Below are 12404 nucleotides of genomic sequence, written 5' to 3'. Positions count from 1 at the left end.
GGCCGGCCCCGCCGCCCGCGCGCCCTCAAGCCATGCTGCTCTCTTCCTGTAAATACCGGCGGCCGAGGCGGCCGAGAGCGAGGAACAAGCCATTCGGACCGGAGCGACGTCAATACAGCCTCCCGCCCGCCCTCCTGCCGGGCGCCTGGGCCTTCCCCGCCCCCTCCCGGGTGCCCCAGCCCAGGGCCCCGGCTCCATTTCCAAGTGTAAATACCATTTCGCCCCGCGGTTGAACTCCAGGGCATTGGGCCTCATGGGGTTAACTGGACAGAGGGGGTTAAAAAAGGGAAGAGGGGGACTCCTCTTCGCCTCTGTACAGCCTCGGACCCCCCAGTTGTGATTACAATGTAGCAACTTCGCTGGCGCTGGCCCCGCGCCGGTCCCGTCCACTTCTGACACTTGTTCCTAATGACACAGTGGCTATGTGCAATGGATATACATGTACTGTGAGTCTCTTGGTTCAGTACGGAGTTTACTTTAATTTATTTATGCTCTATGTTACTTTGCTTCCTTCTCCTGAACCTACTTCCTGTCCCGTTTTGCAGTCCCTTTTGGGTTTTGCTTTGTCTGTATTTTGTTGTAACCTCTTGATGTAACCAGCACTTTAAAAAGGGCGACAACTGACTCACGAGATGGAGACCACCTGGACCTGTTTGGGGAGACCACCCTGTCTGTACACGTGACTTTTGTTTTGTTTTTAATTAAAAAAAAAATCTGTCACTTCCTGAGGCGTGGAAGTGCGAGCTGGAGAGCGGGGCAGGGTGGTCAGAGGCCGGCTGAGGGCTGCGCAACAGGTGCAGCGTGGGGACAGCCGCGCGGGCTCTGGGCGCCGGAATGGCACCCGCTCCTGTGGGCAGCCGCGAGCGCCCGGCCGCTGCAGCAGGCCTTACACACACCTCGCTGGCCCCACAGACACACCCTCCCCGCGTCCAGGACCCCCTTTGGGCCCGGGCCTGGGTAAAGACTACCTCCTGGGCCCCTAGTCTCTGACTCCTCTCTAGCGCTCGCAGGGGACAGAAGAGTTCATTCGTGCCATTTCCAGACTGTCCCACCCAAGAGGTCACCTCCTGGGCGCCCAGAGATGGGGCCCTGCCCGGAATCCCAGGCTCACCCAGGATTGCCCGGAGCTCAGACACCGCCGGCCACGCCCTGGAGCGCCGGGAGGGGGTGGGGAGGGACGAGAGGGGCGAGGTAGGCGGGGCGGGCCTGGGAGGGACAGGTCTGGAAAGGCAGGGCGAGACTCCACGCTGGGGCGCAGACGCCCTCTCGCCTGCCCCGCTGCTCCCCAAAGGGAAAGAGCCCTGGCAGAGTTTAATATTCCCTCCATTCAGTCCGAGTGGGATTGAGGACGTGGAGGGTGCAGCCCACCTCCCGCAGGTGTCCAGGTCGCCGCACTCGCCAGACCCCGACGGGGTGGGGTGGCGGGGTGGCGGGGTGGCGGGGCCGCGGTTACTAAGGCCTCCCCTGGCCGGGGACCTGCAGCCGGCCTCAGTTTCCACAGCGACCCTGCTGGTGGGGCTATGGGGAAGGATGGGAACGGCTGCTCACTGTCTGCGGCAGGGTAGGAGGAAAGTGTAAATGCAGTAGGAGCCCTAGCCGGGTTGGCTCAGTGGATAGAGCGATGGCCTGAGTACTGAAGGGTCCCAGGTTCCATTCCGGTCCCGGGCACATGCCCCCCAGCCCCCGCGGGTTGCGGCTGGATCCCCAGTGGGGGGCGTGCAGGAGGCAGCAGATCAATGATCTCTCTCATCATTGATGTTTCTATTCATTGATGTTTCTATCTCTCCCTCTCTGAAATCAATAAAAATTTAGTTAAAAATAAATAAATGCAGAGGGAGAGGGCCCAGTATTGAGAACCATGCAGCAGCGGAACCATGCAGCCCCGGGCGTGCCTAGGCCTGGGTGTCTGGTTCTGTAGGGAAAAACACTTAGAAAACATTTTAATAATGTACTAATGTCTTTAACCTGAAGTCAAAACTTCTGGGTAAGGGTATTGAGTGTAGAATAACGTTCAGGCCCTGCCCCGCGCCCTGCGACCCCGCCCTCGCGACACACCCAGGCTCTCCCTGCGCATCGAACTTGGGGCGGCCGGGGGCGCCCGGAGCGGAGACCCTGGAGGCGGGCGGGCGAGCGGTTCCACGCCGCCTGGAGAGCACCTGGCCGGGAAGTTTGACGGCGGGTCGTCTGGAGGCCCGGAGCGGAGCCGACTAGGGGGGCGCGATCGGGGACGCCCGGAGGGGGCGCAGGCTGGGAGGCCCATCGCACGGTCACGGCAGGAAGCCAGCCCCCAGGGCACCCTGCACTCGGGGTCCTCAGGCCCCGGTTATTCCGAGGGCTAGATACAGGGGGGGCCGGAGGGAGCGCGGCGGTGAGGGCGCCGGGTAAATGGCGAGGGTCCCCGAGGAAAGCGTCCCCGGGGCGCACGGTCTCCCGGCAGGGACCCTTCAGGAACATGTCCTCTGGGCGGGTCGGACCAGATCAGGCTTCGCGGCACCAGAAGTGAAACTGGGGCCCAGAGAGGAGGTGACTCGCGTCCTCGGGGCGGGCGCGGCTGGTACAGGGCTGGGCAGCGCTGCGGTGGGCGGGCGCTCGCGCCTTTCCCCTTTGGCGCAACTGCAGCTTTGAGAGCCGCACTCTCCTTCCTGGGAAAATGGGAACCGTGACTACCCAGGCAGGAAGGTCAGTGGCTGCGGCCCACGCAGAGGAGCCTAGCAAATACCCCTTTTCACCTTTCCTTTCCGAATTTCCCAAACGAAGTGAAGGAAAAAAGCCGTAGGCGGCTGCGGCCTGACGGAAAGGGCGCCCCATCTGGGCCGGAATCTCTGAGGATGGGAGGTGTGGGCGGATCCGACCCAGAAAGCTCTGCCGCAAAAGCCCTCCTGGGCTCCGGCGTCCCTTCAGAAGTGGTTTGTTCCCCCCCAAATGTTAATAACGAAACGATTGGTATGGATGTAATTATCAATAATTATACGAATTATTGCTGATTGCGGGGCTCGTAGCTACTTTAATTAGTTTACCAGATTCTAATTAAGTTAAATGAAACATTAATAGGGAAAATATGCTTTGAAAAAAAAAACAACCCTGGATTTTTTGGTCTATTTCTCGCCACAATGTTGCCACCTTGCGACACATTTTAGGCATTACTTCCAGCGTCCGAAGGCCCCAGACTAAGGACCTTGGTTTTAGGAAGAAAAAGTGGGGTTTAGAGAATTGGGAGCGGGCTGGGGGGCCCCAGAATGTCCTCCCCGCTGATCTTTCTGGATGTTTGGTTCCGCACCTCGACCACTGGCTCTGGAGTCCGAGGTCTGGAGGTAAAGAACCAGATAAACCATGTGCCTTCGACCTCCCACTTTCTCTCTTTTTTTTTCTCACTCTCTTTTCGGCAGAGAAACTTGGTCCCCTCATAGGGAAGCACTGTGCGACAGGTGGTCTCTGTCATCACCAGTTCCAGAAAATCCAGGGTGAGAAACTGAGTGAAGCTAGGTGGGTGTAGATAGCAGCAGGTTGCCTGCTTTTTCACTGCCCTGGGAGAAACCAGTACCAGTAGGTTGCTCAAAAAACCCCTGGATTCCTGGTACTGATCTCCATGGCACTTGGTTCATGAAACTAACAGGGTGTTCTGAGTTATCCTTGGTTTTGTGTCTATTTCCCATAGAACTGTAAGTACGCCTGCAACAGAGGCCACATCTTACTCTTCCTTGTGACCTCCATCCAACACAAGGCCCAGGGCATCACAGGTGCTCAAGAGCTATCTAGATGAATGGGTTCTAACGTTGTCATTCATCTAAGTGCTGGAAACGTCTGAGAGAAGGAATCCCTAGGTGCTTCTGGACGACTTCTACTGGGAGGCAGTTAAGCTAATTTGCATAAGGTTAATTAAACACAATTGTATTGCTCAGAAGGTCCTTCATCAATAGGATTAGTTTGGGGGTGGGGGAGGTATCAGGTAGGTGATTATCAACCTAGAATAGGAAAACTTTCTTCTTCTTCCAACCTCAGCCCAAAGAGGGTGCTCCTTCACTCTGTCACATTTTGCCAGGTCACTGGGCACATCCCAGGGCACTCACTCCCAGCTACCCTGATCTATGGTATAGCTTCGTCCTTTGCAAAATCTTGACTTCTGCCCTTGAATTCAGAACACCAACAAAGGCAGCATGGACTTGCATGTTCATTCTGTTAATTCTAAACATCCTTATCTCCCACTCTCCACCCCCACACCCATTAAGGTACATAGTAGAGGTCGCAGTCCCCTCTCTGTCACACACCAGTTATGTGACATCGGGCAAGTTGTTGAATCTCTCTGTGCCTCAGCTTCCTCATCTATAACATGAGGGGGGAGGGGGACCTACTTCATGGAACTGTGCAGAGCCAGGAGAGTCAGCCAGGTCTCTGGCTTTTCCAGAAGCCTGTCTTTCCTAATTTCTGCTCTGAGACGACCGTCATGCCAAAAATGATGAGTTTCTTTAGAAGGAGAGAGAGCCAACCAACTTTGGTCATAGAGACATTTAAAACCACTCACCCAGTGCCCACGTGGCCTCTAAGAAGAGCCATGGCCATCTTTGGGGGAAGAAAGGAAAACCAGATTGTCCTGTAACTCCATGCATTGGAGGCCATGAACCCAGGAGGAGGCGCAAGAAGTCCCACATACACCTATTCTCCGTTACCTGGAAAGGATCATTTCACTCCACTAAAGAGAACAGAAATAAATGCCTGGTCCAACGCGGTGTGGCAGCTCCAAGGGCCTACGGGGAGAGTACCCGCTGCTCCCTGTTGGGTGCTGGGGCTCCACCTCTGACTGCCAGTCCTGACTGCAGTGGCACAGAGCCTGGCAGCCCTGCCACCGATGGAGGCTGCAGGGACCTCCAGGAGTACTATATAGGTGCTCAGGTACTAGCAAAGATTAAGCACCAACACTTAAGAAAAAAAAAATTTATATTAAAAAAAATTTGACCAAGTCATCACAGGAAACATGAACTTTGTTGGACTGTTTTCCCCTCTTCCAATCTTACTAGTTAGGAGTGTGCTTTTTGCAATTTAATTACCTGGGGGTAGATACCCCATCTGTCTCTTTAAATATCTCAGGCCTTGCCTCAGCCACTTCCTAGTTACATAATCTAGCCCAGGCTACTTTACCTCTCTCAATGTCTCCTGTAAAATGCTGACAGTAACACCCATAGGGCAGGCCTGTCAGAAATATTAAAATGAGATATTGGTGAAGCCCCTGGCATGTGGTAGATGCCCAATAAGGAGTGGGAATTTTTTTTTTTTAAGATTCAGGGGCAGCATAAGGAGTCAGTCTTGTTGCAAGTTCCTGTTTTATATCTCTTTATATTTATCGTAGCACAAAAGTCCTGTTATGATTAGCACTTGAAATGGATCAACTTTGGCAAGGCCATTTCCTTAGGTGTAAGGTAACAACTCAGGATAGTGCAGAGGGAAGCAGAGGGCGGCAAGAAAAGAGAAGACAGGGGCCCAAGTGCCAATTGGAAAAAGCACCGCAAATAGATGGATCTGACTACTCTCCACTGTTTTTACGCCTTCTGGGATAGGACCTATAGGCAAAAATATGGAACGCTTCACGAATTTGCGTGTCATCCTTGCGCAGGGGCCATGCTAATCTTCTCTGTATCGTTCCAATTTTAGTATATGTGCTGCCGAAGCGAGCACAAACGTACCTGCTTGTCAAAATGTATATAAAGCCGAGAATCTCAAACCTTTTACAGTTATGGTTACTATATTGTGCTTTTTTTTCAAAAAAAATTTTTTCCAAACATTCCAGAAGTTACAGAGTTATGTATAATACTTACTGGGACTGTATCTTTTTGGTTATGTCCAAGTTAAACCTAATTATCTACCTAACCTTCCATTGTATATGCAAATTAAAGGATCATGGGAAATTGGCTCCTACCCGCCCGACCTTTTGCAGCCTGCGGACGGCGCTGGAAGTCACGCTCGGTCACGTGGTGCGCGCTGCTGCGCACCTCTTCCGCGCAGATCCAATTAAGCGCGGAGTTGGTCCTGGCGGGGCAACCGGTGCGCGGCGCTAGTGCATTTTTTTAGGTGAGGGACTACCGTGCATGAGATCCCCACAGAAGTCTGGTCCGAGACCCCGAAACGGTTCAGTGCCGCTGGTCTGGCCGGCCCACGCGCGCCGGGGCCCTTGGTAGGGCTGGAGCCACGAGTCGTGAACCGGAAGGTTCTGGGTAGGGGCGGCCGCCACCTCGGGACGGGGCTGGGCGCGCTGCCGCTTCCTCTGGGGTTCTCAGGACCAGCACCCGCCCCCCCCCCCAGGCTTTCCATAGTGTGGTTCGCGGATTGGTGGCTGTCTGGGAAAGGTCACCGCCAGCACTGGACCAGACACTAAATCAGCGCCACTCCTCTCAACTTGTAGGTTAGAAAATTGAGGCTCTGAGAGGTTAAACCATCAAGGCCAAAACTATCCTGCCAGTGATGAAAAGAAGTTGAGATTCCAACGCAAGTATGGTTTGAAATACTGATGTTTTCCCTGAGTTCCCAGTGGAACTCAGAAAAGATCTGGGACCGGAGTGCGGCCTCCCAAGGCCTTATCAGCCCAGACTTCCTGCCTTCATTCGTTCCACAAATACCGAGCTTCTATGACGTCAGCGCCGGGGCTGCAGAGGTGAACAAATGGTTTAGGGTTGCTGTGGAAATGGAGCTTCCGTTCCAGCAAGGGTGCCAGGAAAGCAATCTCAGGGCTGAGCCAGACTAGAAAGAAAAAAATAGGGACAGACAGTGAGTGGGGAATGAAGGCCACTTTAGTCGATGGGCAGAAGAGGGGGCATTTGAGCTGTCATTTGATGATGGGGAGGCATCCCTGAGAGTTCCAGGCTGAGGGAGACCTGAGCCAGCTGAGTCAGTTTCACCCACTGGGGCCAGTCCTTTGGGGAAGGCCCCTGTGGAAGCGAGAGCAGAGGGATTCATTCAGCCACAGCCAGGGGGCACTCGGTCTGGCTTCTGGGGACTTTGGAGGTCCCCCTCCCCCACCTGTTTTTAGTGAAATGGAAATTAGGCACACGGGCCCAACTTCTCTGACCTCTCTCTAAAGAAGCAGTAAGCAAACACAAGCCTCCGAATGTTAATATGGCCTTTATTGAGCGAAAAGAGCTAATTTGGGCAATGATGTTTCCCTCAGATTTACAAAAGGGAATTGCAAATAATGAAAAAGCGTATTAGCATTGATGGGCGATGATGCTAATTTCCAATTACATTTATTTAGAAGGAGAGCCTTTCGACACAGTCGATGCACACACTTGCCACGGTGACAGGTACATCTTGTGGGTTCATAACCGCCTCATTGCAAAACCCAGCAGGAAACGGACCAGGATGGTCACCATTTCGGGGACACAAGAGCCATCCTCCCTACACCTGTCTTTGTGGCCTTAGCCAAGTCCCAGGCTTTCTCTGATCTTGATTGTCTTGTGCAAAATGAGGACACTTCCCTAGGAATTATCTTTAACATCTCTTTCAGCTTTGACATGCTGTGATTTTTGTAACTGGGTAACTGAAGAACTTTTTTTGAGACTGTAATTAGCAAGATGTAAAAACTCAACACTTTTTGTTTTCTATTCTAGAAGGGTGGGGCATGCTGGGCATCCTTGGGGCATGAAGACCCCAGGAACAGTCCAGGGGGACTGTTGTGGATCTAGGGTTTGGACCTGCTGAACCACACAGCACTTGCCCCTGAGCCCTGAAGGCCCAGTGTGGAGGAAGGGGGTGGGGAAGAGAGGAGACAAAATGGGTATCATGGGGCATGAAGCTGGAGGAGAGGAGACAGGGGGAGGGACTCAGTGAGGGAGAGCCAAGGGGGTCATGACTTCCAGGGAAGTCCAAATTCCTATAGACCCCCGAGGGGCAGATGCTGAAGGAGTGCACAGGTACAGAGAGGACTGGCACTGCTCAGCTGTCTCAGAGCTGCGGTGGGACTCCAGCTCCTGCCGGCTCTCAGAGCTATTGGCTTCTCGCCACTCCGTAGACCTAAGGTGGCCCAAGTCCCAACGGTCTTCCCTGCATGTCCCGAGCTGCAGAACCCCAAGCGATGAGGGGTGATTTCCCTAATCCTGTCTGAGGTGGTATTTCCCACCACTCTAGTGGGAAAGGACAAAGCCAGCTTTAATTTGATTTTGAACAATGAAGAACTGGGTTGTTTTTAATAGTGAAAATACGTCAGTGAAGACATGCGCTCTTAGGATTCTCTAAAGCAGTGGTTCCCAACCTTTTTTTTGGCCATGCCCCACCTAAGCATCGCTAAAATCCTGATTTACCTCCCTTCCCCGCGTGACATATAATTCTTGCTATTCAAAAAGTGAGCTTCTGGTCACGTCGAGAAAGCCTAAAAGGCCACTAACTTAGTCTAAACAAGCTTCCAAAGAACATGGCATCCATGAAAGAGAAAAATAAAAGAATAAAAGGACAGTTGAAGTACTAAGGAAGAAATCACTAAGAAACTTAAATAATATGTGATATGAAAAAATAGCAAAGTTTCAAAACATAATAGAGAACTGAAATGCATAAATACGTCACAATATATATTTATATATGGTATATGAGGCCCCTAGAACCATAAGAAATGCAAAAAATTCACTGTTAATAACTCATTCTCGAATTGCCTCTTTTAAAAAGTCAAATTGCCCCCCTTTGGGGGGGTGCCCCAAGTTGGGAACCACTGCTCTAAAGTGATAGTATTTCCCCTATAGCCAGAGAGCATGATGTTTCATTTATCATTTCATCTGAAGCGAGAAGGGCCAGGGACTCCCATCAGCCCCAGCAGAAGGAAGAAGAAGCAGGGATGTGGAGAGAAGCAGCCTTGGTCTTCTCTGTACTGAGAACGCTGAGGTGAAAGACATTTGTGGCTTTCCCAGAATGTAGGGCAGGCACATGCAGAGTCACAGGCTGACCCAGAAGCTCCAAAGGCCCCAGATAGAGCATGGCTGGAAGGGGGCTGGGTGTGACTGAAGATACACACCCAAGGCTGACGGAAGTGCCTTTGAGCAGCTAGTTCATGGGAGTACAATGTCAGGGGTTCTGGGAAGCTCTCTCTAAAATCTCTGTTGCCATAAATCCTGCCATTGATGCATGATTATTTTGAGCTGTTGCTATATTAAGGGTTCACTGTGATGTAAAGACATTTTTTCTCTGGCAGTCCCAGGGTGGCCTAAGAGCACGAGGTGCTTAGGTTTAGGTTGTGGAAGGTCTAAAAAGATGGTGCAAAAAGAATTGCCAAGTCCTGGTATGAAGTCTGCCAGCATCTGGGTGGCTCTGTCAGTTTCTCTCTGTGGGGTTGCAGGTGGGAGGAGGAGTGTGACACCTGGTGCAAACCCTCGCTGCCCGGAGTCCAGACATCACTCACCCCCGGATTACACTGATAGCAGCTGTAGTCCAGGGGCAAACAGCAATGGCTTTGAGCCAAGAAGGGCCATGTTTACGGCCCAGCAAGAAGCCTCCCTCAGTTTCTTCATCTCTGAAATGGAAATAATGATTTCCCTACTTGCTTTATAGGGTCCTGAAGCCCCATGAGAAACCCCACTGTGAAGTGCTGTATGGCAAAAGGTAGGCATGTCAGCTTGTTAGACACCCACTCCAGCCTCAGGCAATTAAATGCTTCCCTTACCTGGTGAGCGAGGCCTGTGTGCGTCAGGAACAGACCTACAAAGTATGAGCACCAAGATGAGCCATCACATTGTATTAATATTTTCACACCACTTAACTCTCATTAAAATGTACTTTGCTGAGTTTAATATGTGATTTCAAATGACACAACATATTAAGTGCTTAATATACTAGAAATTATGAAACTATTATCGTTGATGCCATATGAAATAATTAGACTGAATTAAACTTTAGCAGCCAAGTGAAGGAAAGACTTCAACTTATAATGTCTTAAAGTAGCTTAAGCCACCACTGTAATCCCCAAAATAAACGTCCAGAAATTAGGATCTTTAAATAAAAACTGACACTTAATCTGTATTTACACCCAGCTCTTCTGGGCTTTGGGGATGCGAGTGTTGTTGCCTTGGGGAGGTGAGGGGCTCTGGGACCCACCCCAGGGCAGGGTGTCAGGGTTAGGGCTTCAACTGCCTTTCCCTGGGCCTGCCTGGGGAATGACTCAAGTGGTTTGAGGAAGGAGTAAGGCTTCTGCTGAAGTGACATATTGGTCTTTGTTGTGCCAAATTAGCCTATTGACAAATCCTATGTAATAAAAGGCTAATATGCAGATTGTCCCCTCTGGAGTTCTACTGGAGTTTGATCGTTCACTATGATGTGTGCTGACCACCAGGGGGCAGTGTGGAACATGGCGGGCAACCAGCAGTGGCAGTGGCAGGACACTGAGGGACAGGACCCTGAGGGAGTGAGGGAAGGAGGAGGCAGGGAACCTGATCGGCCCTGATCTGACGGCCAGGCCTAGGCACCCTACCTGTGCATGAATTTCGTGCACCAGGCCTCTAGTTAAAAATAAAAAGAAACCCACAGTATTTACCATTTATTGAGTGTTAATAATAATAATGCATATAGCCTGGCCGATGTAGCTCAGTTGGTTGAAGTATCATCCCATACACCAAAAGGTGGTGAGTTCGATTCCCAGTCAGGGCACATACTCAGGTTGTGGGTTTGATCTCTGATCAGGAGGCAACGGATTGATGTTTCTCTCTCACATCGATGTCTCTCTTTCTCTCTCTCTCTCTCTCTTTCTCGTGCTTCCTCTCTCTGAAATAGCAAAAAATAATAATAAATTTGAGTGTGGAGACAAATATATTATTATTTTCTGACCAGCAAGAATGATTTTAATGGAAGCACTAAAACTTACCTCAAGCAAATACATGTTTATATTTAACTGAAAGTGTGTATTTTCTTTAAGTGTCAGGATTAGGTTCTGCCTCATATACCGTATTTTCTGGCATATAAGACGACTTTTCAACCCAGGAAAATCTTCTATACGCCCAGTCGTCTTATATGCCGGAAAATACGGTAATAGAAAACCAAATAACAGTGGCTTTACGATGACAGGTTAATTTCTCTCTTGCATGAAATAAGTTGTCTTTCAGGGTCTGGTCTGATGGCTCCACTGTGGCACAGGGCTAGGCTCTTTCATCATTTAGGGCAACAACTCGTCAGCCAAGATGGTTGCCAGAGCTCCAAGTTCCAGTGAACTAGTTACATCCCATGTTAGGGGCTGAGTTGTCACCCCCCCCTCCCCAATTCCTATGTTAAAGTCCTAACAACCCCCATACTTCAGGGTGTGACCATATTTGGAGATAGGGTCTTTACACAGGTAGTTAAGTTAAAATGAAGTCAAATGGGTGGGCCCTAATCCAATATAACTCATGTTCTTACAGAAAGAGGAACTTTAGGTGTAGAGAGGTACAGAGGGAAGATGATGTAAAGACCCAGGGAGAAGACCCAGGCCATCCACAAGCCAAGGAGAGAGGCCTGGAACAGACCCTTCCCTCAGGGCCTTGAAGTGATACCGCCCTCCTGACACCTTATCTCAGACGGCTGCTAGCCTCCAGATCTGTGAGGAAATTAGTTTCTGATGTTTAAGCCAGCCAGTCTATGGTCCTTCATTAAGGAAGCTCTAAGCAAACTAATCAGCCCAGAAACAGATGAATCTTGTAAACATGAAGAAGAAAGACACAAAGAATATATACAGTTATGCCATTTATATAAAGTTCAACATTAGGCAAAACTAAACTATATTGTTTAGGGACACATATACAGGTGGTTAATGATGAGAAAAGCAAGGAAGAGGTTGCCACAGATGAAAAGAAAATGGGAAGGAACACATGAGGGGTCTGGGGGTGACCGCAATATTCTATTTCTTCAGTGGGCACTGGTTACTCCGGTGTTCTCCCTATAATTATTCATTAAACGGAAACCTTGTGTTTATGTGTAACAAACTTTCCAGTGTTTATAATAAAATGCTGTAAAAAACGAGGAGGAGGCGGTGGGGGAGAAAGAGAAGAAGCAGAGGAAGAGGGAGAAAAGGGGGAGGGGAAGAAATAAAGTGAGGGAACCAGTGGGCTGACCTGGTACCAAGTGGGTTGGTCTAAGAGTCTGTGAAACCACAACTGTCTGTAAACAGAAGGCCTGAGGGTCAGGTGCTACCTCAGTACATCGCCTAAGCCCAGACTCTCAGGAGGAACACCCTCCCCTGGTGATGTCTTGGGAACTTTGTAAGCTAGGGAAAGCCACTGCCCTTCTCTGAGGTGTGTTTCTTCTCCTTTAGACTAGGGCAGTGGTCGGAAAACTCATTAGTCAACAGAGCGGCAAACCGCGGCTCGCGAGCCGCATGTGGCTCAAGAGCCACGGTTTGCCGACCACTGGACTAGGGAAACCTCACTAAATGTAAGGCTCATACTCTTACTAATTCAGGTCTCTGCTCTGATGTC

The 12404-nt window shown here is 50.6% G+C and overlaps 1 long non-coding RNA gene and 1 other non-coding gene across 2 annotated transcripts; one reads left to right on the top strand and one right to left on the bottom strand.

Moving 5' to 3' along the window:
• Positions 1 to 5560: 5560 nt before the first annotated feature.
• Positions 5561 to 5667, bottom strand: LOC114230678 (U6 spliceosomal RNA). Its single transcript, XR_003616645.1, has one exon. It is a non-coding gene; the product is annotated as a U6 spliceosomal RNA (small nuclear RNA).
• A 1025-nt stretch (positions 5668 to 6692) lies between these two features.
• LOC129148987 (uncharacterized) lies at positions 6693 to 9657 on the top strand. Its single transcript, XR_008555970.1, has 3 exons — positions 6693 to 6753; positions 7238 to 7286; positions 9517 to 9657. It is a non-coding gene; the product is annotated as an uncharacterized LOC129148987 (long non-coding RNA).
• Positions 9658 to 12404: the final 2747 nt, after the last annotated feature.

This window comes from Eptesicus fuscus, chromosome 5 (genome assembly GCF_027574615.1).
Source record: "Eptesicus fuscus isolate TK198812 chromosome 5, DD_ASM_mEF_20220401, whole genome shotgun sequence".
Lineage (NCBI taxonomy): Eukaryota > Metazoa > Chordata > Mammalia > Chiroptera > Vespertilionidae > Eptesicus > Eptesicus fuscus.
This window is presented reverse-complemented; position numbering and strand designations above follow the sequence as displayed.